General features: G+C 43.2%; 1 protein-coding gene across 7 annotated transcripts in view; it reads left to right on the top strand.

The window, feature by feature from the left end:
• OSBPL8 (oxysterol binding protein like 8) overlaps positions 1–23578 on the top strand; it is a 90989-nt gene that overhangs the window by 5728 nt on the left and 61683 nt on the right. The window contains exon 2 of one of the 7 annotated variants that reach the window (XM_035543891.2): positions 3992–4086. The exons of 4 other annotated variants lie outside the window; for them this stretch is intronic. The gene's annotated coding sequence lies outside the window, so the exon portion shown is untranslated. Of the gene's footprint in view, positions 1–3991; positions 4150–4185; positions 4302–23578 lie in introns of those variants that run through there. 2 more of the 7 variants (XM_050709454.1, XM_035543894.2) reach the window with 2 other exon arrangements.

Below are 23578 nucleotides of genomic sequence, written 5' to 3'. Positions count from 1 at the left end.
AACTGGCTGGGCGGCAGAGCTCAGAGGGCTGTGCTCGGTGGTGCACAGTCTGGTTGGAGGCCTGCAGCTAGCGGTGTCCCCCAGGGGTCAGCGCTGGGTCCGGTCCTGTTCGACTTCTTGACCAGTGACCAGGCTGATGGCACAGGGCGCCCCCTTAACACGCTTGCTGGTGACCCAAAGCTGGGAGGAGCGGCTGATACCCCGGAGGGCTGTGCTGCCGTTCAGAGGGATCCCCACAGGCTGGGGAGCTGGGAGGTGAGGAACCTCATGGAGCTGAACGAAGGAGGCAGGGGGATGAGCGAGGGGCCTCCTTCGCCGTGCAGATTTCTGGGTGGCAGTGAACCTGTACCCTTCACAAAGCAGGTGCTGCTCTTAAGCACAGGAGGGATAGATGGGATATCGTGCAGGCATTAAAACGGTTTGGCTGCCTGAGCTGCAATTCTTTGTTTTGCGACTGTGGGATTCGAAAATTGCAGTGCTGTCCTGTACCAGGGGAATGGGTTTACCATCATTTGTCATTGGAGAGCTACTCTAAGCGCGGCTGCAGCCTGAAGACAAATATTTAACATGGCCCTAGGAGATCGCCAGTCTCCTTACTTGCATGACATTACCTGCGTCCGATAAGAGCTCCATTATGTAAGGAGTTTCTTTTGAGTTATCAGGAGCTCTCGTGATGTTTCTCTTGGTACTTTTCCAGTGGAAAGCCATCACAAGAATTAGGTTATCGGTGTCCTGCTGAGAACTGAGCCAGTTTAGATATCCATTTGGAGTAGTGCAATCAACTACCTAATGCACAGAAAATGTATTGGTTGAAGCAAATATATTATTACGCAGTGGCTAGAAGGTAACATGTGTTACTTGGGCCTGACTCTGAAGTGCCAACCGTTTAAGTTTTTCTTCCCGCTCATCAATACCCTCAGATGCAGCATAAAATGGAGGCAACTCATTTGCTTAATGGGTTCATTGTGTTTTTTTTTTGTCCCTTTTAGAGCGTGCCATTGTGCCGGCAGACTTGCAGACGGGGTCAGATGACGAGCGTGCTGCTCGCATGGGAGGATGGCAGCGGTGTCCGCTCCTTGTCCGCGCTGCCATCCACGCTCCAGCTGCTGAAAGCGAAGCTACGTTTGTGCGCGTGCTTTACTCAGCGCTGGTTCCCTGCCTTTACAGGTGGCATCCAAACTAAATGTAATTGCTAGGCCCCTTCATGGGTGGAGCGGGGGAACTTTTTTCCATGCTGCAGCCGTGTCCAGCTGCAGAGAGCCTGTGAAGTCAGCCAGGAGCCTTGGAAACGGGACCTCTCTTCCCCTCAGTAGGTAGATGTACGATTTCACTTTTTGGAAGAAGTCACCTGCTCTGTGCTCTAATTTATACATTTGAAACTCTCTTTCATGCAGTAATATTCTTACAGATCCATAGAGTTTCTGTACAAAGACAGAAAGGCTGTACCAGGGTGGCTTCTGCTCTGCCCCACTCTTTCCAGGGGTTATAATTTCTGTAGAAGCTGTGCAAGATGCATTTATGTGATGTATTTCCTTTGTTAAATGAACTCCTGTAGAAAACTGGGTGGTGGAGCTTATTGTCAACAACAGAGACAGCTTTTGGAGTATGGCAAAAAAAAACAAGGTTTTAAGTTCTTTACCTTTTTACCATGTATTTTATATGTTGGACAACTTTCCTGACATATATGACATATAGTCCAAATCCAAGCTACATTCTGACACTATTTCCAAGGCTGTTTTTTCGCTGTTGGCACACCTTTTAAAAAGCTGTACATTAGCTGTAAAATCTTCAAAGCAGTTGTCTTCTGGAGTGCTCGGCAAAAAAAAAAAGCCGTGACAAGTGAGGAAAAACTAGCTTGTGAAACAGCACTCAGTATATACCTCCACTGGCCTATTTTGTACCTGTTTGTTGGTGCTGCTCCTGTGCGGATTTTGATGTAATACCCTGAATCTGTTTGCCTTGAGCATCAATTTTGCTACTGTTGGAATTCAGTATTTCCATGGTTTAGAAAACTTGCCTGTGTTACTTTTTTCCCAACCCCGCAGTACGCTTTATAACGTTGCGTTATGTTAATTAAAGTATCTGCATGAATAGCGCATGTAATGAATGAACTATAAATATGTATTCAAATAACTCCAGCGTAGTTTATTATAAAAAATAAATCCAGTTCTCCAAGGACGTTCTTATAGTTTTTAATATTTCACTGTAGTCAGTTCTGTCAACTTCAATTGATTACAGCCTGTGTAATTAAAAACAACAAGCAAAATAACAACAAAAAGCAAACAAAACAGGGCTAAGTTTATTTCTGTTGTCTGGCCAAAAAAGTGTTGTGATTCATTTTGCTTAGGTTTCTTGATGAAAATAATATACCAGGAAATCCTTCCAGTAAAGAAGAATGAAATTCCTGGAGTGTGAAATGTGGCTTTGTGTCTTTTTTTTTTCTTAAGAAGACTTCAAAAGCATCAAGCTAGATTGATCCTAAGTTAGAACACTAAAAGATAGCAATGAACTTAACCGGTAGGGGCCTGTTGAAGTTCCTGGTTTCAGTATACGGCATACATCACTGCAGCAAATCTCTTAGGCGTAGCGTAGTCCGCCCCAAACACTGGGCATGTGCATCCCGGTGCTACTCAAGAAGGAAGGGTTTTGCTTGATGTCCTGCCTTGTAATGGCAAAGCCTGATAATTAACTGCCTTCTGTTTTGAGTAAGCTCTTGGCTTATATGAAAAATAGAGTTGCTCTGCTTTAATTTGTCACAAGACGGCGAAAAATAAACCAGCTTATAAATGCCTTTTAATGGGACAGGCAGAGATGCAGTCTTTCTCCCACAAAGCATTCTCAAAATCTGTTAGTTGAGCTGCTTGGGGGTAAAAGACTTGTGCAGTATTGCCATGTTTTTCTACAAGTCTTAAAAGCTGCTGTTCTGCTCTTTGAGGGATTATTGAGCACTCAAGATTTAATGTTTGTTTTTTATTAACTAGAAGACTAACATAAAAAAAAGTATATGTACTTCAAACACTTGAAAGACACTGATTTTTATGAAGGCATAGTCCACGTGTAAATAAAGAATAAAGTATCCAGGGGCATTAGGATGATGTGTGAGAATGGTACCCAAGGGAAGTTTTATCGTTTCCTAATATACTAGTCCTAAAAATATGGCAGTAGTCCTGAGGTGAATTATTAATGTGATGAAAATGGCAAGAAATGAAGACAAGTGACACAGCTATTGCTGTTTAGCAAACATTATCACTAATCTTTGAGTTATTACTAATGTGTTTAATCCAAGTCTAGATGAAGCAAAGTCTGTGTAGCAGCTGAAGCAGAGTTTAAAAAAAGTATGTATCAAAGCATACACCAAACATGATTTGTTGAAGACTCAGATAGTAACTACTGTGATCGGGAAGGGAAAATGGCACAATTCTGTGGACGTGGGCATCGCCTTTGTGTGAGTCGAGGGTTTCTGACCGCTCAGTCTCCTTCTAGCTGGCATTGAGGCAGTGAGGTACTGCGCATCAGCTACGCTGTTAATGGCCTTTGCACTGCAAACCTGGGGCAAATGCTGTAATAATTTGGCTTCGACCAGCCTCTGGGATTGTTACATGCATTATGAAGCCAACCTTTGGGCTGAGTATAGCATGCCAGGTTTTATCTAAATTTTGAAAATGTTTCATTTTGCCATTTTGAGCTGTAGAATTGAGTAACTGGTCGTGTGCCAGCAGAATTTAATATAGAAAACCTTTGGGAAGGGAAGAGAGGGGTCTGTGCATCGGAAGTCGTCATTTAGATCTTGTACGGGGGAGCCAAGGTCAAGGTCCTCAGGCAGAAATTGCAGGATCAATACTGGTGCTCAGACTTAGGTGTCTTCCAGCTCTGGACAGCGGTCTCGGAATAGGACGTGCTCTTCTGCTATTTGATTTTATTATGGGCAGAGCTCACAATGCTCTGTGCTTCTCTGTGGTATCGCTGCTTTTTTCTGATTGTTGTTTTCTAGTTGGAGCAGCTATGAAAGATAGAGTGACACGGGGCCAGCGGGAAGAAGGAGGATTGAAGAAGGCTGTAAAACTCTTACCTGAAGCTGCGTGTAGGGTGAGCTTAGCGTGACTGCGTGCCCAACCGTGCTGCTTGTAGCTGACGTGTTAGGTGCTTCAGGTGGGTGTAACGTGCTCATCACTTACCTCTTGTAAGTGAAGAAGACTCGCACAGCTTTCCTGAAGAGCGGATGTGCATACACCAGGTGGACCTTCCCTGTCCAGAGTCAAAGTGGCCTTTTTTCTTCTCTTCTGCGCTGCTTGAGTGGGATGGTGAGGACCCTCCACGTGTTAGTTTTATTGAGGAAGGGACATCTGGGATTGTTTTCTCGTGTCATATACAACCTGCCGACTTTTTCCTGCAACTCCAGCTAAACTGCCCGTTCTGATTTCCCTGATTCCTTGTCATCTTTCTCCTGCCTTGGTCTCCTACACAGGTCGTGGTTAACTTGCTGCAGGGAATTTTCTGTCTCGTTCCTTGCAACTCTGGGCACCATATGACTAATCAAAGCTTTAGCTCTTTACAGAAGATTGCAGTTTTAGAAGGGGGCATGATCATAACCTTGTGTTCCTTCTTGATAGCTCAGGCACTGTGGAGGGCTGCTAGTTTGGGGTGGGAGGATATATTTATATATTTTGTTGCTGTAGCATGGTTCTGGTGTTTTGGTTTGGTGGTGGATTTTTTTTTTTTTTTTTATTTTTTTTTTTTTAGTTTTATGCTTGCCGTGGTATAGAGCCAGTGGTACCTGCTGTCTGCGTATGATACAGACAGGGCCTGTGGAGCGTCTGCTTTACTGCAAGGAGTGGCTAAGCCTGTAGAACATAATCTGTGTGTGAGCATGTGTATATTTGTGTGTATAAAAAAAATGTACTAGTAATACTAGAAGCAGATAACTTTTGTTGAACAGTTAGCTGACCATTGTCAACTTGGAGATCACAGCTAGGTAGGGCTTGAAGTTAACACAGTAGTAAGGGTTGATGTGACCCAAAGTCCTTCATATTATTTGCAGACTCCTTTAGAAAAAGAGGCTTTTGTATGGATAAGCAAAGCAACTTTATATAATCCCTATGATGCAAATTGTGGGCTTTGAAGATAACGCATTGCTTTGATTAGTGTCTCTTTAAAAAGATTTTCTAAATTGAGTTTGCACAATATGTGAAAAGTGGCAATTCTAAGCCAGTAGTTCTGGCTTCAATTATTTTACTAAAGATTTTACTAGATTGGCCATTTTGGCCAGGTGGAGGCTGAAAATTACAATTTTGTGATGTTTCTCTTGGGATCAAATAAAATTCTCATCAGTAATAAAAAAAAAAAAAATACAGTCTTTGTGATTGTAGAGAGAAGCCAATAAGCTAATATTTGCATCTTGTTTTGTAAGCCAAATTAAGGATCGTGTGCTGTAAAGATTTGCTGCGTGGTGTTTGTAAAGCCAGTACCCTGATTCTCGCTTGCAAATAGGATTGTAGTTACACTGAACTGTCGCTGACTTGTGCTGCCGTGAGAAGAGAGTGGGTAAATCTTAATGCAAACAGCTGTGTTAACATACCAGCAATAGAAACCCTTTTAAGGCCTCTGATATTTCCAAGCAAAATGCAGATCCTGTCTCTTTGAATAATGCACAAAACTACTGAGCGTAAGGAGAAGTTTTAAGACAGGTTTTCAAAACTGTCAGCCAGAAAGAATTGCTCTCCTTGGAGAAAGGTTCTCCTTCCATTAAAAGCGAAAGCCTCGCCAAGGTAAAGAAGCTCTGAGCGTCAAGCTTATGCTTGCTAATCAAGACAGAAAACAGCGTGAAGAGCTGCCCTGTAAAATGAGGGGAAAACTGCTGAAAATAGATCTGAGAGTGCGAACAGACAGGTCTGTATCATGTCAGCTACTTGCAGTGGATATTAATGGTACACATTTACCGTCAGTGCTTTAAAGAGCAGTGCTTGATATTCTCCTCTATGAACATCAAGAATATTTCCTTTAGGGCCTAACGATCAGTTCCTCTCAATGTCATCAACGCCGTTTGATTCTCAGCTGGGAACAGGAAGACAAGGTTTATGTTTCTGTGAACCAGGAGGTGTAAGGCAGTGAGCCCTGTGGCGTGTCAGGTGGGTTTGTTTGTTTGTTTTTTATTGGTAGAAGACCTCTGGTTTGGTCACTGCCATTTCAGCTGGTAGGTCTCAAATTGTGCTGCTTTGCTTTTAAGAAGCATGTTTACGTTGAATTAAAACAAGCTTTAGTACTTTTTTCCTGTTTTTGGCATAAGAACAATATTTTTCTTCAGTGAACGTTTGAAAGTTGTCCTTGTATATCTTGTCGTTGATTTCTACTTTCTTCCCAAACAGAGCTTGATTTATATCAACAGGAAGAGTAGAGATCTGGTAGCTGGTTATTATTTTCAAGCATAATAAAGTAATGAATAAATGCTGCAGGATATAGTGAGTATAAGTAGTTATTTTTATAAAATAATAAAAAAGTGACCAGAACGTATTTTGACATAATTTTGACTATTTTATTATCAAATGATATTTAATTCCTTTTAATGAAATAAAGTACAATTAAAATAAGAACAAAACTGCTTTTTCATCTTAAGTTACTTTTTCTTCTGATTGACAGATTGTTTTTCTAAATACAATTCACTTATGAACAGGACTTCTATTGCCAGCAGAAAGCTCGAAAATAGATATAGCAGGTTTTTCTCTACTTACCTTCTTTCATTGTGATTCTTCTTTGTTCCCTTACATGGATTTCTTTATTTCTGAACTCTGTTCCTTAGTTGAGCTGTATGATAAACTGGGGGAGTCTTCTGTCCTCTTAGCATGTGTACAAGAATTCTGTATGCCTCTGAAATTCTTACAGTCTTTGTGATTCTCATGCTGTGGGTAGATAAAAATGATACCTTTCTAATACATCTGCTCTTCTTCAGCTTGCAACACTAACATCTTCATCAGGTTACCAAAGATCTAGTAGAAGAATCCAGCTACTGATGGCGTATTCTGCTTTTGGAACAAGACCTGTAACTTCTCTGCAGCACCACGAACACGTGGTATTGCTGAGTAGGAATGGGAGGCTTAGGGCTCTTGAACCTTTGGGTCTTTCAGTTTTGGTTTTAATTTTAAACTTCAGGAAGCAAAAGGTTGCTGCATCTTAAGTGAAGTAGCTTGTTTGTCTATTGTTGTGGCAACTACAGATTAAAGACGATGAGTTTTCAATTTTGTCTTTTTAAAACCTGAACATGGAATATTGTCTGGCAGTAGACCTTTTGTGGAAAGAGTACGTATGAAAGCATCGGTACTGGTGGTCACAGTAGAGGAAAGAGAAGCTAGAGTGACAGAGACTTGACATCCCTCTCCGTGGATAGTGTTAGAAGTGGTAGCTGAAACATCTGAGGCGTGACACAAGCCCGGGCTACTCATTGTAGACACTGGTGAGGGTTTTGAAAGAAATGCTTTCATTTCCAGCGTTAACAGTCAATTTCATTGCATGATTTATTTATTTTTTTTACTGTTACTTTCTTGTAGGCGAATAAAATATAAACTGTTCCTTTAGAGGCTATTTCTATCTTAAGTTTGGACTCGAGAAGTTTAGGTTGTCTCGAAGGACAAGTAGCATCTGTTGTGATTCATAATTCTGAAAGATGTTGGGGGAAGTGCTGGAGAAGCAAGCTCTTCACTCCTAAAACACTTTCCTGAATATAGTTCAGTGCCTTCAGAGAGGTGATGTTTGCATTTGCCCCTTTATCTGTGAACTCTGGGTGGGAGGGAAGGAAGAGAGGTTTGTTTTCGTTGTTGCGGTGTGTTGCTGGTTTTTGGTTTGTTTGGTTTTGTTTGTTTGTTTTTGTCAGGGAGCAGCTGGTGTTTTCCTCACTTGTAACTCGATATAAGCTAACCTTCTGCAGCCTGCTCCCTGCGTTCTGGTGCAGAACGGTCCGGGTGGCAGAGATTTGAGAGTAGAGAGAAGTAATTTCTGAGCAAGTGTAGTCTTAATGAAAAGTTGGAGAACATCTTGAGGGAAGGAAAGAATGCATGTGTATGTTATCAAGGTTTTAACCTGCAGTCTGAAAGCCTTCGCTAAATTTTCCCCCTGCCCCGGGCCCCATTTCCTCCAGTGTGAAGGGACCCAAAAAGACCTGAGTCTTGAAGGAGGAGAGAAGAGACAACGGGGCATTTATATTTTCACTTTAGGATGTAGTAGACAGAATTTGCTGACTTGACTCAGCATCTGCCCTCTTCTTGTGATGTGATGTTACTATTGCCATCCATACTTGAACAAAAGCCTACTTCAGCTCTACAGACTTGCTCTCCACCTTCTTACAGGGTCAGGAGAGCTTGGAATTCATTTCATGTTTTTAATTAAAAAAAAAAACAAAACCACAACTTATTTTTCCACGTTTTTCTTGTAGCCATCTTTCAGACTCTTGCCCTGTGTTGTTAACTGTTTCAGTCACATTTGTCTGGCACTTCTAAATGCCTTTTCTCCATCTGAGCTTTGTTCTCAGGTTTCTGCTTTGATGACCGCGTTGTTTGGCATCATGCACCACTGCCACGTCTTCTTATCTTCTTTCAGATCATCCGTGGCCATAACAGTTTTATCTTCGAGCCCATGCATGCACCATCCTTTTTCTTCTTTCAGTTAAGCACATGACAGTATGTGTGTTTTTCTTCCTGGCTGCTGTCCTGCCTGACTTAGCAACTCAGACACCTGGTGGCATTCTTCTGCCTTCTGCTTTTCATCACCCTCTGGAGAACAGTACCGGTGTACGTAAGGTTTGTGCATGCAACATACGTGTGTATTGTGCTGTTGCGAGATTTTAAACGTCTCTGCTTGAATTCTGTGCTGTTTAATCTTTGCTGCTTAACTTGCAGAGATCATGCTGGTGTTACAGTGTGGGAGAAGCTGCAGCGTAGGTGCTTATGTCAGCAAGTGCCTCCTCCCTCTCTCCCTCTCCAGCCAAATTACTACAAACGTAAGCTGTACAAGCAATGACAGTAATACCCCGCTCCTCCCAGTGTGCATTATGTCCAGGGAGATTGCTATCGACATAAACGTATTTGCTAAGAAAATAACATTTCTAGAAGTCCTACTGCTGGTACTCTGGCAGAACGTAGTTGTATCAGTCTCTTCTCCAGTGCAGCCTTGGGCTTCATGATCGCAGGCTTAACAAAAATGGTATTTTATTGTGTCTTGGCTTTTGCCCATCCTTCATCACCATTCCTGATGTCTCATTGCACTTGTAGTTCCCTGCAAATGTTTTGCTGAGTAGAGATGACGATAATTTTGATCTAAAGAGAAGCAGGTCGTCCTTTCTCATATGAAATGGAAGTGGCGGTATGTTATGAATTCTGACACGGGAGCATTTTGATAAGCTTGCATATTCGGTCTCCTCAGAGAACCTGTTTGAGCTAGTGTTTATATACTTGTCTTTCACATAGAATGATTCAATTAGAGGGGACCTTCAGAGACCAGCCTGAGAGAACTGCCTGACCCCTTCAGGGCTAAATAAAAGCTAAAGCACGTTACTGAGGGCATTGCCCAAATGCCTCTTGAACACTGACAGGCACGGGGCATCAACCACCTCACTGGGAAGCCTGTTCCAGGGTTTGGCAGCTTTCTTGAGATGCAGACGAGCAGAAAGTTTTTAGCTGGGGGAGCACTGAAATTGTTGTTGAGGTGGTTCCTTAACTATTGGCTTGCTGGTGGTTGATCCATTTTGCTAGCCATTATGAAACTGACCTCTGTTGCTTCTGCGACCCTGCAGAGCTCGTGCCATACGGGTCATGAGGTGGGCAAGGGCAACTTGCAGACAGCAGTGGCCGCTCCTGGGAAGTTCTGCCTGGAAAGCTTGTGGCTGATGGGCCAGGGTCGTCTTCAGGAAAAGAGCTGGAGAGCTCAGTGTGAAAGTCAAGTGCTGTGCAGGCCAATGTTTTATGGGAAGTCTGGGCCCTGGTTCCAGGAGAATTGGAAACGCAGAGGATTTAAATTATTACAGAAAGCTTGTTTGGATTTTGGTCTGCTGAAGTAAAATGCCTGATCCCATACACAGGAGCAGTTTGTGGGTCTCTGTTTTGAAGGATGTTCTTCTCTCAGCTGCACTAACTTAAAATGTTTATAATTGATCAGTACCAAGGTGAAGGTCCTTACCAAGTCAGCTGGGAAGGGACCAAGATTTTGCTTTTCAAATTGATGCATTTTGCATACCTGCTTACTACAGGTTCTGCAAATGCTTGAAGATTCTTGCAATAACCTTGCAGCATGTTCTCTGTATCGCACTATTTACGTCTAAGTTCAGGTAGAGAGAGAGGTGAGTTGTACCAAACACTGCCATCTACAGCACAACTATGTATGACAGTAGTTTAAATTAACGGCAATCAAGCTAACTCCTCATAGGGGTTAAATGCTTGAGTAGGTTTTAACTTGATATTGAAGTTTTGGAAGACAACTCTGGGAAGACTTTTAGAGACCTTGTTAAGCTACTGTAAAGTTCTGCTGTGAGAACTGAGCATTAACTTTAAAATGGTGATAAGCAGCTCAGGCTCGTTGCAGAATCAGAGCTCACTTTACCTGCTTTTTTTTCTGTTAAATAAAGAAAAGTAATGTTTCTACCTTGTGTTTTAATTAAAAACAAAACAAAAAACATGAATTAATTATGCATATATTATAAATAATATTTATATTAGTATATATAATATAATATATTATATTAGTAAATAATATTTAATTATTTAAAAATTAAAAACACCATGAATTAATTTTTTAGTGTCACAGCAAATAATAATGATGATTAATGTGAAGGAATGGATGCAACAAGAAACTAGAAAGATACACATTTTTCTTCCATTGAAATGATGCGGCAGCCTCCAATACAGGAGGAAAAACTGTTGAAAGCAATTGAAAAATTGTAATGTTACTAAATAAGCAAAATTTCATACTTGGCTTAAAATCTTATAATTTTAAAGCTCAAATCAGGAAGGGTGGAAAGCAGGAAACGATGACAGTAATTTGTTCTCAAGCAAAGCTAGAGTGCTTTTGCTCTCCACCCGTGTCAGTATTTGTATTTTGACATGCAAAATAGCACTTGTTCAGGGTATGTGTATTCTGAAATGCTCTTTTAAGTGTCTGGACATTGGTGTGCTGTAATCTTTTGTTCCCTTCATTAGTTAGGGATGTGACAGTAATCTTCCATTCCCTTCATTATTGCATGATGTGGTAATGGAATAACATACTGATTGCCCCAGCTGCAACAGAACCAAGGGGTTGAAAAGAAACCCAACCTACTGTCAGAGATCCATGAGCTGCTGAATTTCATGGCAAGTCAATGTGATTTATTTTTATTTTATAAGTGGAAGTATGATATCCATTGTGAAGTTCCTAAAAACACTTTTGTCTCAACAAGATTAAAAAAGCACTAATATTCAACAAAATATTTTAAAAGTTCAGAACTGTTTTTGTTCAATTTAGAGCACTGTGTCGAAGTAGGAATGCTGCAGCTCTTAGTAGTCTCGAAAATGGGCAGTTGCTTGTGATTTTGGGGTGTTCCTTACTATTTTAAAACTAGCTGGATTTACAGAGGTGATCTCCAAGGAGACATAACCATTCTTAAATATGCTTTCATAGTTGTTTTTTTTAAAAAAACAACTTTCAATCCATAGTCTTTTAGCTGGCTGCGAGATCTGTCTGAAGCCTTAGGTTGCAATTAAGTATTGTGGGCCAAGATTTTCCATGCTCTTCATATCTTGGAAAGAAGCAGTCACAAAAATTAAAATTCCAGGTCCATCTGCTTGTCTAGTTGTTCTGCTAATTTAAAGACAGCAGCCCTAGAAAAGGCCATTTCAGTACCATAAATCTTATGTATCTTTCCTTGTCGATACTCGATCCGCAAGGCAGAATGAATACGGGCACCCTGCTGGGGCAGAATGAAGTTAAACTCCACATGCGAGCTGTGCCACGTGAGCTGGCCCATGTTGATACAACCAATATCTGTCATTATGGATGGGCACAGGAGGGCAGAATCAAGCTGTGTAACACTCCTAACTTGTCTTTATCCTTTGTTTCTGTGCCTGTTTTTTCTGTTAAAACTTCAGTTTTGTTGGGATCAAAGAGATTAATCCCTTCGTCAACCTTAGATGCTCCAGAGAGAAACATCATTCATCATTTCAGAGAGAATTGGAGAATTCTTCAGTTATTGAAAAAAAGCGATTTAGTTAAGAATTATGATTTTTACTTAATCAACAAATCCTCGATGCTAAGGAGACACTCGTGCTCTTCTTTTCTTTCTTTATTGAATGCAGTATGCCATTTTCTAGTCCCAAAGCGTATAGAGTGCTTAGCATTTTAATTGGTTTTCAAGATGAATTCAGCTTCAGTGTTCAAGGCCAAAGGCAGGGTTATGAAGGTTAATTATACTTATCACCATCTGAAAACAGTCAGCCCCGTTGTATATGACGTATTGGCACGGTGCTCTTCTCATGGGGGGGGGGCGAGTAGCTTATTTCTGCATGATGTGCCTGGAATACTTGTATGTTTGTCTTGGGGAGGTGGCTTGGATGGGTAAGCTTGTTGGTTGTTTTACACTTGGTGCTTATAAACGGCATTGAAATACCCAAATGGCTATTTGGTTCCAATCAGAAATTTATGAAGTTAATAGCATTCTTGCAGTTACCAGATCGTAACTTTATATTCTGTGTATATTTGACATAATCTTGATATGAAAAGCTTAATTTATGAATGTCAGAGGCTTCTAAAAGCTGTTGTGGGAAAGTAAAACATGCATTGAGAACTACTGATTTATCTTATTCCTTCCCAAGCTGTGATTGTTAGGAGGAGAAGGCAGCTCACCTCTCCCTGAATTCTGCTGAGGGCTGCAAAACGCAGGAAGGAAATAACTTTCTCGCAGGAAAAGTTGTGCATGCCAAGGTGTTTTTGAGACTAAGGGGCTCTGCAAACGTGCTGCTTTCATTGAAATTAATATCATGCATGCTTTTTCATGCCATTTTTTTGGGGAAAAAAAAAGAAAGCATGTTTGTTATGGGACTTTTCAGAGAAGGCAGAGCTTTTAAAACTTAAAGCCTTTAGTTATAAGTATGGTGTATCTGCTGAACTTCACTGGTTTGCATTTCTGACCACTGATTTTGAATACCCAGTCTGGGCTCTCAGTCAGTGAAGGAGTAAAAATGTGGGACACCAGATTTTTCCAGTTGTCCCTTTAGCATAACTCATGGTTGGAAACATAGCTCCAGATATTCTTCTAGCTACTTCTGCAGGAAATCTAAACCGATATATTCATTTTTCCTTCTTCTGACGTGTCAGTGCTGTGTTTGAAAATAAGTGTCAGAGACCGTATGTGCCCAAGGAGAGGGAAGCTTGACTATGAGGACGTCAGGGACTTGTCTGTTATGGCTCTGGCACCTGAACTGTCACTGCTCAGATCCATTTGCATAATGCAGAATGGGAGGTAGGGTTTTATTCTTTGCCTGGGTGCTAGGCTGTGAGATACGTGTGTGAGCGGCCTTCAAGGGAATCTGGTGTGTAACGTGATGCTTGGGGGCGTATGAACTGCTGTGGCAGAGAGACACGTCTCAAATTGCTTTCAGCTAATATTATCTTGGTAGTTAAGATAATGTTATCTCACTATTAGGTGCAATTTTATATATGAAAGTAAACTATAGTATGCCATTAAAAACTGATAAGTCGTCTTGTCGGGTTTGGTGACCATGTTGGACTGAGGTAATGTTGTGAAGGGAAAGATATTAGGTTTTTTTGAAAATTAAACCTTCACCTTGTTGTTCTGATGTCCCTCAACGAGCTGATTATTGAGGGAACGGAGGGTGATGGGGAAGCAGGATTCAAAACTTCCTGTTACGCGGCCTATGGGACTGCCATTCAGAGGACAGCGTTCCCTTACATCACCTGCTCGAGCTCTCTGATGACCACGTTAATCCATTTTATGGCAAACTGAATACCCAGGACGTGAGTAGACAGGTGGGAGGGAGGGAAGAGATGCCTTGTCCATTCGGTATTCCTTGGGCCTTGATGGAATAGTTCTTCCTTTGTACAAGACGCTGGCTTTTGCTCTCTTTGTTTTCTATGGAGCCTTTCAAAGAACTTCCACGGAAGGGTCAAGGCTTTGTTTTTCTGGTAGTGCAGTGTAAAGTGACCTTACGACCGTTCTCTGGTTGTAAAGGAACAGAGCCCTGTTGTCCCAGCCATGGCACATACTTACTTTTCCGTTTGAAAGAATTTAATATCTTCTATACTAGTCCCTGAAGGAGAAGGTTAGTTGTCCAAAAAACAAGTGCGGGATCACTTGACAAGGGCTGGAACGCCACGGCGTTTGATAGTTCCTGTGGACCAAGTTGTATTGTTTAATTGCTGTTGTTCATCCTGTTAAACTAAAAGCTGTATGAAATTCCATAACACTTCCAAATCGAAGTGACTTAGTAGCTTCAGAAAGACAAGGTTGAATGTTTGGCACTAAAAGCACTAGTCGTTGCTGAATTTGTACATAGGGGATTTGAAATATATGTTCGCAACTTAAATAAAATAGATAATAAAATAATAATAAAACAGAAAACAAAGCCAAAGCAACCCTATGAAAGATCCTGAATTATAAGCACATAGAAAAGGACTGACACACAAAAAGCCCGAAGTTAGGTGCATCAACCAATTTTAATTAGGCAAACAAACAAAAAACTGAACTTGGCATAAACAATGGAAATCTAAATTAGACCAAGTCTTTTTAAAAAGCCATGCTGTGTAAGCCACATGCTATCGCTACTTGTTTAAACCTGTTGTTACTTTAAGTTAGAACTTTTAGGGTTTTTCCTTTTTCAGTGTGCTTCTCTGACCTTTTGCTCTTAAATTCTGCTACAGATATCCTGTATCTTGAAATTGTGGGAACTACCTTCTAGCACTAGCTTAAAGAAATCCAAGTGAAGGCAATCCCTTATGTCACCAACTCTATTTTAATATCAAGAAGAGCCACTGCTGCTAAGTTACGGAAAACTAAATCATACTGGAAAATAAACATCATGTTCCTGTTTGAAATTCCCACCACGTTTAATCCTGCAGAATGTCAATTTCATGAAAACCTCCCGGTCACAACGTAACTGTGGTGCAGCTAAGCACAGCTCACCTGAGATTTGTTCGTCTGTGTAAAGTTTAAAAGCATGAAAGCGGGCTTACATCTTGCATTGATTTTCTATTTTATGCATCTCAGATCAGAATTTAGGATCGTAATTGGTCTCGCACCTGAACCCTGTGGAAGTCTGTTTGTTCATGGTTCTTTTGAGCAGCACCCAGAGAAATAATCTCAATTCTGGCTTTGGTTAAACTAAGCTGCTGCTTATAGAAGTTCTGTACTGAGAGGTCTTTGGTAGCTCTGCAGAAGGAAGGATGGACGGTGTGTTTTATTCTCTTTATATTAATGCTATTCCGTAACAGTGCTTATTAATGGGAAAAATGCTTTTCCATTGTTAGCTTTTTGGAAGTCTGTAGTCCAGTGTTATCTCTAAATGAGTGTAGTTAAATGGCAGCACACTCAGAGGTCAAAACATTGAAATCTCCTTAGGCAGGTGTTATTGAATTCTCCTTAGGCAGGTGTTAGTGAGTCAGCTAAGTAACGTTTTGAGGTTTTTCTCACTGTGTGGGACCGACTGCCCACCCCCTCACCCCGCTTTTATAAAACGTAAAGTTTACTTTTGACAGGGCTGAAAACATAAGAAGAACAGTTAAAACGTGTTTGTCATCCTTTTCAGTTTTGAGAGGCAGCAAAATACACAGTGCAAAGGAAAGATGAAAAAACTAACAGAACTGCTGCTTGGAAAACTGGTGAGGCTTTGTATCTATGAGTGTATTGTAACCGAGATGTTTAAGAGCCTTTCGTCACTGAAGATATTGTTCTGCTTCATTTGAGGTATTTAAACAGACTTTCAGTGTCCCCTTATTGAGGCTTTTTCAGCATGATGGATTAGGTCTTATTACCGCGTATGGCTAAAATGTTTTTCATAGGCTTGAAATAGTAAGTGTCCGTTTTATCCTTTTTAGTGCTTTGATTCTGTATCTGACAGTAACGTCTGCCAAGGGGAAAAGAGAAAAATGTTCCTTTTCGGAGAAGCAAGGTTGGATTTTGTTTTGGAAAGTTCCACGCAAAGGAAACGCGGATCTGTCCCGGTGTATCGGAGCTGCAACTGATTCCACTTTGGCATCAGAAATGGAAGGAAATGTTCTGCCCCCTATCCATCTTGTCTATGGAAACATCTCCGCTGACTTATCTTACTTTTTCATTTCAGAAAAAGCCTTTAACAAAAACATTGCTTTTCCTTTTCCCGTGGCTCGACTCCTTTCGTTTCCTGCACTAGTCTGCAGTCCCTGTCGGCGGCTTCATATAAACGTAGCCCACATGCACAAACTGGTGTGGCTGCGTCTGGGGCGGGCTGCGAGGATGCCCCTTGGTGGTCCTGCACCCGCTGTCCTGTTTGCAGGCCTGGCACGGCAGTGGTGGCTTGCCCTAGCTCAGTTTCAGTGATCTGCATGTGCCTGTTTCAAATAAAACACAATGTGGCTGGTGTGGGCGAGGGAGCCTGCAGAGAGGCATACAGCCCTGGAGGACCGGTTGTCTCAGCCTCGCCTGTGGTGCTGCAGCCTTGTACAGGTGCCAAAATCAGAGGTAAGCCGCAGGGAGCTCCGGCTGGCCTCTCCTCTCAGCACAGAGGGGTATTAATTGGAGTATCTTGGCTTCTGCTGCAAGCCTCTAATGAGATGAACCTTAGTTGACTAGCTAAGGGGGGTGTGTGGCATTAGTAGCACCTTGGCAGTTGTGAAAGAAATTTCTAACACCGTTAGAAGAAAGGCAGGATTCCCTAAATTAAAATTATTCAATTTGTCCTGACACAGTTAAATCTTTTCTAGTTTGTCTTGTGCAGGGAAAACACAAGGCCAAATAGAAAATGTGCCCTCAAGTCCCAGGGTGGGGTTCTGAAAGGAAAACAGTTTGAAAGGTGTGTGACCACTTTGAGCACGTCTTTTTATTCTTCAAAGGTTGTCCTTGACCAATGTAACCTCGTGTAAGCAGTGCTAGCGTTGATAGAAGTATATCTGCGGTGAGGTCGGTTTGGTATCCACTTGGTTATTTTGTTGGTTGGTACTGCAGCGTCTTGAAATATAAAAATAAAGTTCTAGATTTGCCTATGTAAGGTTCGATTAAATCTTCCCTACATCATCACAATAAAGCAGAACAATTCCTGTAAATATTTTATGGTGCTTCATAGGTGTTCTCTCCTGACTCTCATTCTTGTGCTCAAAAACTAGATGGAGCTTAGATAAAACTGGTTTGTGGAGGCAACGGGACTAACACTCTAGATAACTAGACTTCTTATGTGAAGAAATAGCCATTTTTACCATTAAAACCATCATCTCCTTTGAATGTTGGGAGCGAACTTGCAGAAGACTGGGACGGGTTGGGGAGCTTTGAGGGGAGCTTTTGCCCTGTAAAGCACAAAAGGGCTCCAGAGTACTTCAGATTTGAGAGGGTGTTGGTTTTCAGAACTGGAGGTGACTTTCACCACCTTCTCTGTATCCTGTCTTTTTACCAGGACAAGTTTGCCTGTGGGATGTCTGCTTAAGCAGCAATTTATTAAAGTTTGCAGTGGCTTTTCAGAAGCCTGGTATCTTTTTCTTGGCATTCATTGCCATCTATTGCTCTCAAAGTATAGCTGAGCTATCAGGACTGTGCTTCTACTTTCCGAGTTGTTTCTAGATGAGTGGTTTTTTTTGTTTTGTTTTGTTTTTAAGTCTTTCTGAAGTGTTTCACCCTTCCTGTTTTGTTCTGTCTGAAAACAGCAATAGAGAAACAGAGGAAACAGCTTTCTTTGCATGTGAGCTGTTTATTCAGGAAATGAGAAGGCAGGTGATGAAATTTGGGGTGGAAGGAAACATTTCATAAGGGTGCATTTGTTGGCTTACAACATGACATAATCATAATGTACTTGGGGGCATATATATATTTTTTTTAACAATGTTTTTTGCTCAATCTTTTGACCCTGTTGGCCGGGCACCGTTTTTATCAGTAACTCCGTCTCCATTTCTGCTTTCTCGGAACTGCTCTCAACAAACATGCAGTCCCTGGCATGAGGTGACATTGTGTCACTGGCAAGAACCTGGCCCGATCTGCAGCTTGTTAACAGGCCATACTGGCTATGTGGATTTATGAGCTGAAAGAGGTGACGTGTGGTCTTGTGCTGCAGCCAGGGGGCTGTATTTCCTATGCTGCACTGAATTCGGCAGCCTCAGATGGAGGGCACTGACCTCTTCACAGCTCAGTGTTATCGCTTGTCTCCCACTGTGTGGACCACAGTGAACCTTCACCCTGTTGTGTGACTGAGTGACATGGAGATTATTTGAGAGTCTTGGTTTGATTACCCTAGTTAGATTTAAGGCTAAGATTTTCTTGACTCTCTTAAAAACTGTCCTATTCCTATTAGCTCTTAATTTTTAATAAATATGTTGTTCCATTTTTTTTATAAGCACCTCTACCTTTCTCAAGGGTACTGTCTTAATCTTCCTTACGGACCTTACTGAACTGAATGCACTGATAACCACACCTGAGAAGTGCTTACCTAGGGTATCCTGGTGGACGCCACGTTGCATGTGAGCCAGCACCGTGCCCTTGGTGCAAAGGCAGCGAATGGTGCCCTGGGCTGCAGCAGAGATCTGTCAGCAGCTGGCAGGGGGGATCCTGCCGATCCACTCAGCTCTAGCGAGGCTGCACCCGGAGCTCTGTGTCCGCTTCTGGGCTCCTCAGGGCAGGAGGGAGATGGAGCTACTGGGGAGAGTCCAGTGAAGGGGCATGAAGATGGTGAGGGGACTGGAGCACATCTCTTATGAGGAAAGGCTCAGAGGCCTGTTCAGTCTGGGGAAGAGAAGGCCCTGGGCTGTGTCTCTCATCAGTGTCTATAAATACCTGCAGGGAGGGTGCAAAGAGGACAGCTGGGCAATGTTCAGTGGTCCCCAGTGCCAGGACAAGAGGCAATGGGCACAAACTGGAACACAGGAGGTACCATCTGAACATCAGGAAGCACTTCTTTACACATGAGTGAAGGAGCACTGGCACAGGCTCCTTGGAGACCTTCAGAAGCCGCCTGGACGTGGCCCTGGGCAGCCTGCTCTGGGTGGCCCTGCTTGGGCTGGCGTTGGGCCTGGTGGGCTCCTGAGGGCCCTGCCAGCCCCAGTGATTCCCTGTGGAGCAGCATTTCTCAGGTGCTCTTGGGACTCTGCAAGGATCTAGGGGATTTTTCTTGTACTGTTCCTGATGCCAACATAAACAACAACTAGGTTTTGTTTCTGCTACTGTGCCTGTGTTTGTTGCCTCATTGAACCCAGAAGTCGCGTAATTGCACCTGTGTCATCATAACAACATCTAGTGTACTGTTAGCTGATACACATCTTGGGCATTTTAAGTGCATTAATGTATTCTAGGCCTTAAAGAAAGAAGGCAGGCATCCAACAGAGATTAGCAGGTCCGTTTTGAGGCCAGAGCCCTGGAGAATGCTTCCCTCTTGGACAGGCCAGAGCAGCACGCAGTATCCATTTCGGCGTGCCCTGAGTGCAGCCCATTAGCAGGTCACAGATGAGGCCGTGCACTTGTGCTATGGTATTGGAGTGTAAGAGAGCTTGCTGTGAGGCTACAACAAATCACAAACAGCAGCATGGTACAAAGGGAGTATCTGATGACTGTGGGTGATAATACTTAGAGACAAAGCTAAAACCCACCTATATTGTACAGTCTGCAAGGATTCAAGTAACTTGGTGCATTGATGAAACAGAAAACAAACATATTGGGAATGAAATACAGATGTTAGCATGACAGGGTTTTGATCATGTGCTAAGTGGGACCTCCCTTCTGCTTTAAATATATGCCTCTGAGCTGATCGCCCTAGGTTATCGTCACAGTTGGAGAGAAATAGCTTATTTTATGGCATGATTTGTCTGACTGATACAGCTGCTTTAAAATGAGCAACACCTTTCTAAGTGCCTTTTTTTATCTCTTGTTTATAAAAGAAGCATGATTAGCTGGGGCATCGTCATATATTTCTCTTCAGGGTTGCAGTTTGTGCGCCCTTCTGAACATTTAAGGTCTTAAGAGTCATGGTGGTGGAGCAGGAGCATCTGTAAAGTAAAAGCCCCAAACCAACCAGCGAGGCAGACAACCAAATTGCCAACATTGGTGAATGTAGACAGAACAGAAAAGGCATATCATAAATGCCTCCCAAAAGCTAAAAAGGTAGTGATTTAATGTTGGGGTTGTGTTTTCAAACGTCATGTGGAATGTGTGGAACAAGGTAGATAAGGCTGCAATTTGCCAGGTCTTGCATTTTTGCCACCTAACCTTACCCATAAAAGTGGCCTAGAAGAAAGCTGGAGAGGGACTCTGTCAGGGAGTGTAGCGATGGAACAAGGAATAATGGCTTTGAACAAATGGAGGGGAGATTTAGGTTAGATGTGACGTGAGGAAGAAATTCTTCACTCGGAGCACAAAGCACACATGGGAATTAGGGCTGAAGATGCACCTTGCTTTTGTTCTTTTTCGTAAAGAATAGAACAAAATTACCTAAAAACCAGTGTTAAACCCAGGGCACAGGATGGGAGGTGCAGGGCAGTCCCTGTGGCCTAGGGGCAGCCTTTCTCTCTGGCAAGCCAAATGGCCCAGGGGAGCCAGCCCCACAAAAGGGGCCCTCAGCCCCCTCAACCCTCCTCCTTGTCCACGTGAGGGCATCTTCCAGGCTGCTCCCGACGCAGCCGCCTTTGGCCACGTGTGGGCCACTCCATCACAGAGGCTTGTTAAGGTCACAGTGGCCACCACTGCCCCGCCTTTGCTGCGGGCCCTATAAAACAGGCCCCCTGCAGCTGGCCCACCACTCGCTGAGCATCTAGGCCCTTTGACTGTCAGCTGGTGCGGCAGGAATAGGACTAGGAGAGCAAGGCGAGCGGCAGGCCTCCTTGGTGTGCAGCGATGCAGTCCAGCCAAGCACCAAGAAGGAAGGCATCTGACCAGAAAGAGAGGTGTCGTGGGCGGAGGGACAGCGCCGGTGGCACTAGAGAGACCAGTGCCCAAGGGGCCTCTGGCACCCAGCCCACAGATAGGTACAGGTGGTACCATTGGCACCGCAAGATGCAGGGAACAGACTGGCCCCTCAGACACCCAGCAACAGGGGGCCTGGGCCTTACCCTAGGAGCAGCGGTGACATAGGGTGAAGGCGGGAACATCAGAGAGACAGCCGCAGGGAGCAGAGGCATGCCCATAGTCCGGGACACAGTGCGGGACCCAGTAATGGCTCTAAACCCGAGGGCAGTGTCGGACCCGTCCATGAAAACCAAGCCGAGAGTGGCATGGGACTGAGGCATGGAACTAGATGACCCCCTGGTTCGGCACCCTGGCCAGAAAACATTACTGATGGAAGACATCCCGTTTGGGCAGTCCCGGTCAAGGACTGGCTTAGCCTTCTGCCCAGCACTGTGGAGCCAATGGAGCTGGATCCACCGCATGTCGAGGAACCGATGGAAGTAGATCCACCTCTGCCACAACAGACTGGGGACTACTGCGGCATGTCTTTGTGCACTGCCATCCGACAGCACCAACAGCATCGCAGGAGTGCCCGGCGAGCCCCCTACTCATTGCTCAGGCTCCATCGCAAGCGTTAGCTTGGAGCCACCAAACACCTCAGACATCCCGCAGGCTTGCCTGCAAGATGTCCCGGCAATAAACAGCTCTTGCCCATTCTCAGGGGTTGTGTGAGTGCTTCTTTTTTGGGGGGGGAGTGGTCTAAAGTTGCGCCAGGGGAGGTTTAGGTTGGATATTAGGAAGAACTTCTTTACTGAAAGGGTTGTTAGGCATTGGAATCAGCTGCCCAGGGAAGTGGTTCAGTCACCGTCCCTGGAGGTCTTTAAAAGACGTTTAGATGTAGAGCTTAGTGATATGATTTAGTGGAGGACTTGTTAGTGTTAGGTCAGAGGTTGGACTCGGTGATCTTGGAGGTCTCTTCCAACCTAGGTGATTCTGTGATTCCGTGTGATTCTGTTTGAAGTAGAACAGACCTAACTTACTGTTGGAAGCACCCTCGTAGTGACCTGGCTGCAGCTGAAAAATGAATTCCCTTTCCTTACGTCTGTAATTTTCAAAATAAATTTATTCTCAAAGTGATACTTATTTGTCCTTTCTGGCAATATCCTTTTGTTAGTGATCCCTTTCCCTTCCTTGGTGTTTATTTTGGCATCTTTCAGCAGCAATATCGTTCACTTTCAGCCTTCATTTTGCCAAGTAAAATAAGCCAAGCTCAATGTCTTCTCATAAGTGAAACAATGTGGGGGGATGCAGTCCTTAACCATTTCTGCGCCTGCTTTATTCTGGGTGTCTGTTCAAACGTCAGCAGGCAGTATTTTCTCCCTTACTCTTCTGGATACCTTCCCTGTATTGTACTGGGCTCTGCTGGTATTAGCTTCCTGATGCCCATGAAAGCCAGTGAATGCTGAGAATTGGACACTACGGTACGTGTCACAATGCTACCCTTGAGACTGACACGAGGAAGGATGAAGTGGCTGCAGTTACGTGAACAGAGAGAGGACCAGAATACACCGGCAGTGTTACCAACAAATATCATGTATTAAAAATACCTGTTAAAAATAAAGATGTGTTGAAAATAGCTTTAGGGTGAATGTTCCTGTGTCAGGAAAGATCTGTTTATGTGGATAACTGGGCACCGTAGCAAGTCCGTGTAACAGAAGAGCTAACTGCTTTAGATATCAGTGTATACATCTGTTTGCAGTGTCACTCGTTTTTCATCCTGTTTAAAGAGAGCTTGGCGTTTCCGTAAATTGAATACGTCTGCAGCCGTCCTGGTGTTGCTGAACAGCCTGCTAATAATAGAGCCTAAAATGGGTGTGGAGGTGGAGAGATGAAAAGGATCCGCCTCCAAGAGACATTAAACAATCGTGCTTCGGTGGTCTGCATCCCCTCTGCTAGCATGGAAGCTGTGCCTCGCTGTGCCTGCTGCTCCTAGAAATAAAGCTGCTGCGAGGAATTGCTCTTCCTGTGGTAATGTTAGCTTCTGCTTTAGCAACGTGAATTAATGGCTCGTAATAATCTCCCTTCAAATTCATCTTGTTTCTAATTTAAATGAAAGCATCTAGGCATACGCTTCCCAGTTACGTGTCATCTCAGGAATTACTCAGGTACTTGAGTACGGTCCTCTTTGCTGCTTCTAACTGCATCATAGGGAACGCTAACGTTTCCGATTTCTTTAGCACTATGCCATACTATGTCGTTTTGTTTTAAAAATGTAATGCTTCCTTTTGTGTTGTGGTTGCACATGTTAGAGTAACAGTATTTCAGCTTGCTGTGTTACATTCATTCTACCTGTTATTCCCAAGAGAATTTTAATTCTGATATACTTCACGTAATGCAAGAACAAAAACTAGTGGGTTCTTCTGTATAGTGAGATTTGTTTTCACCAGGCTGTATTTCCTGAGGCAGGCGTTGAACCACACGGTCTTCTTGGTGCGTGTTCTCCAG

The sequence above is a fragment of the Cygnus atratus genome, chromosome 1 (assembly GCF_013377495.2).
Source record: "Cygnus atratus isolate AKBS03 ecotype Queensland, Australia chromosome 1, CAtr_DNAZoo_HiC_assembly, whole genome shotgun sequence".
NCBI classification, from domain to species: Eukaryota; Metazoa; Chordata; class Aves; order Anseriformes; family Anatidae; genus Cygnus; species Cygnus atratus.
This window is presented reverse-complemented; position numbering and strand designations above follow the sequence as displayed.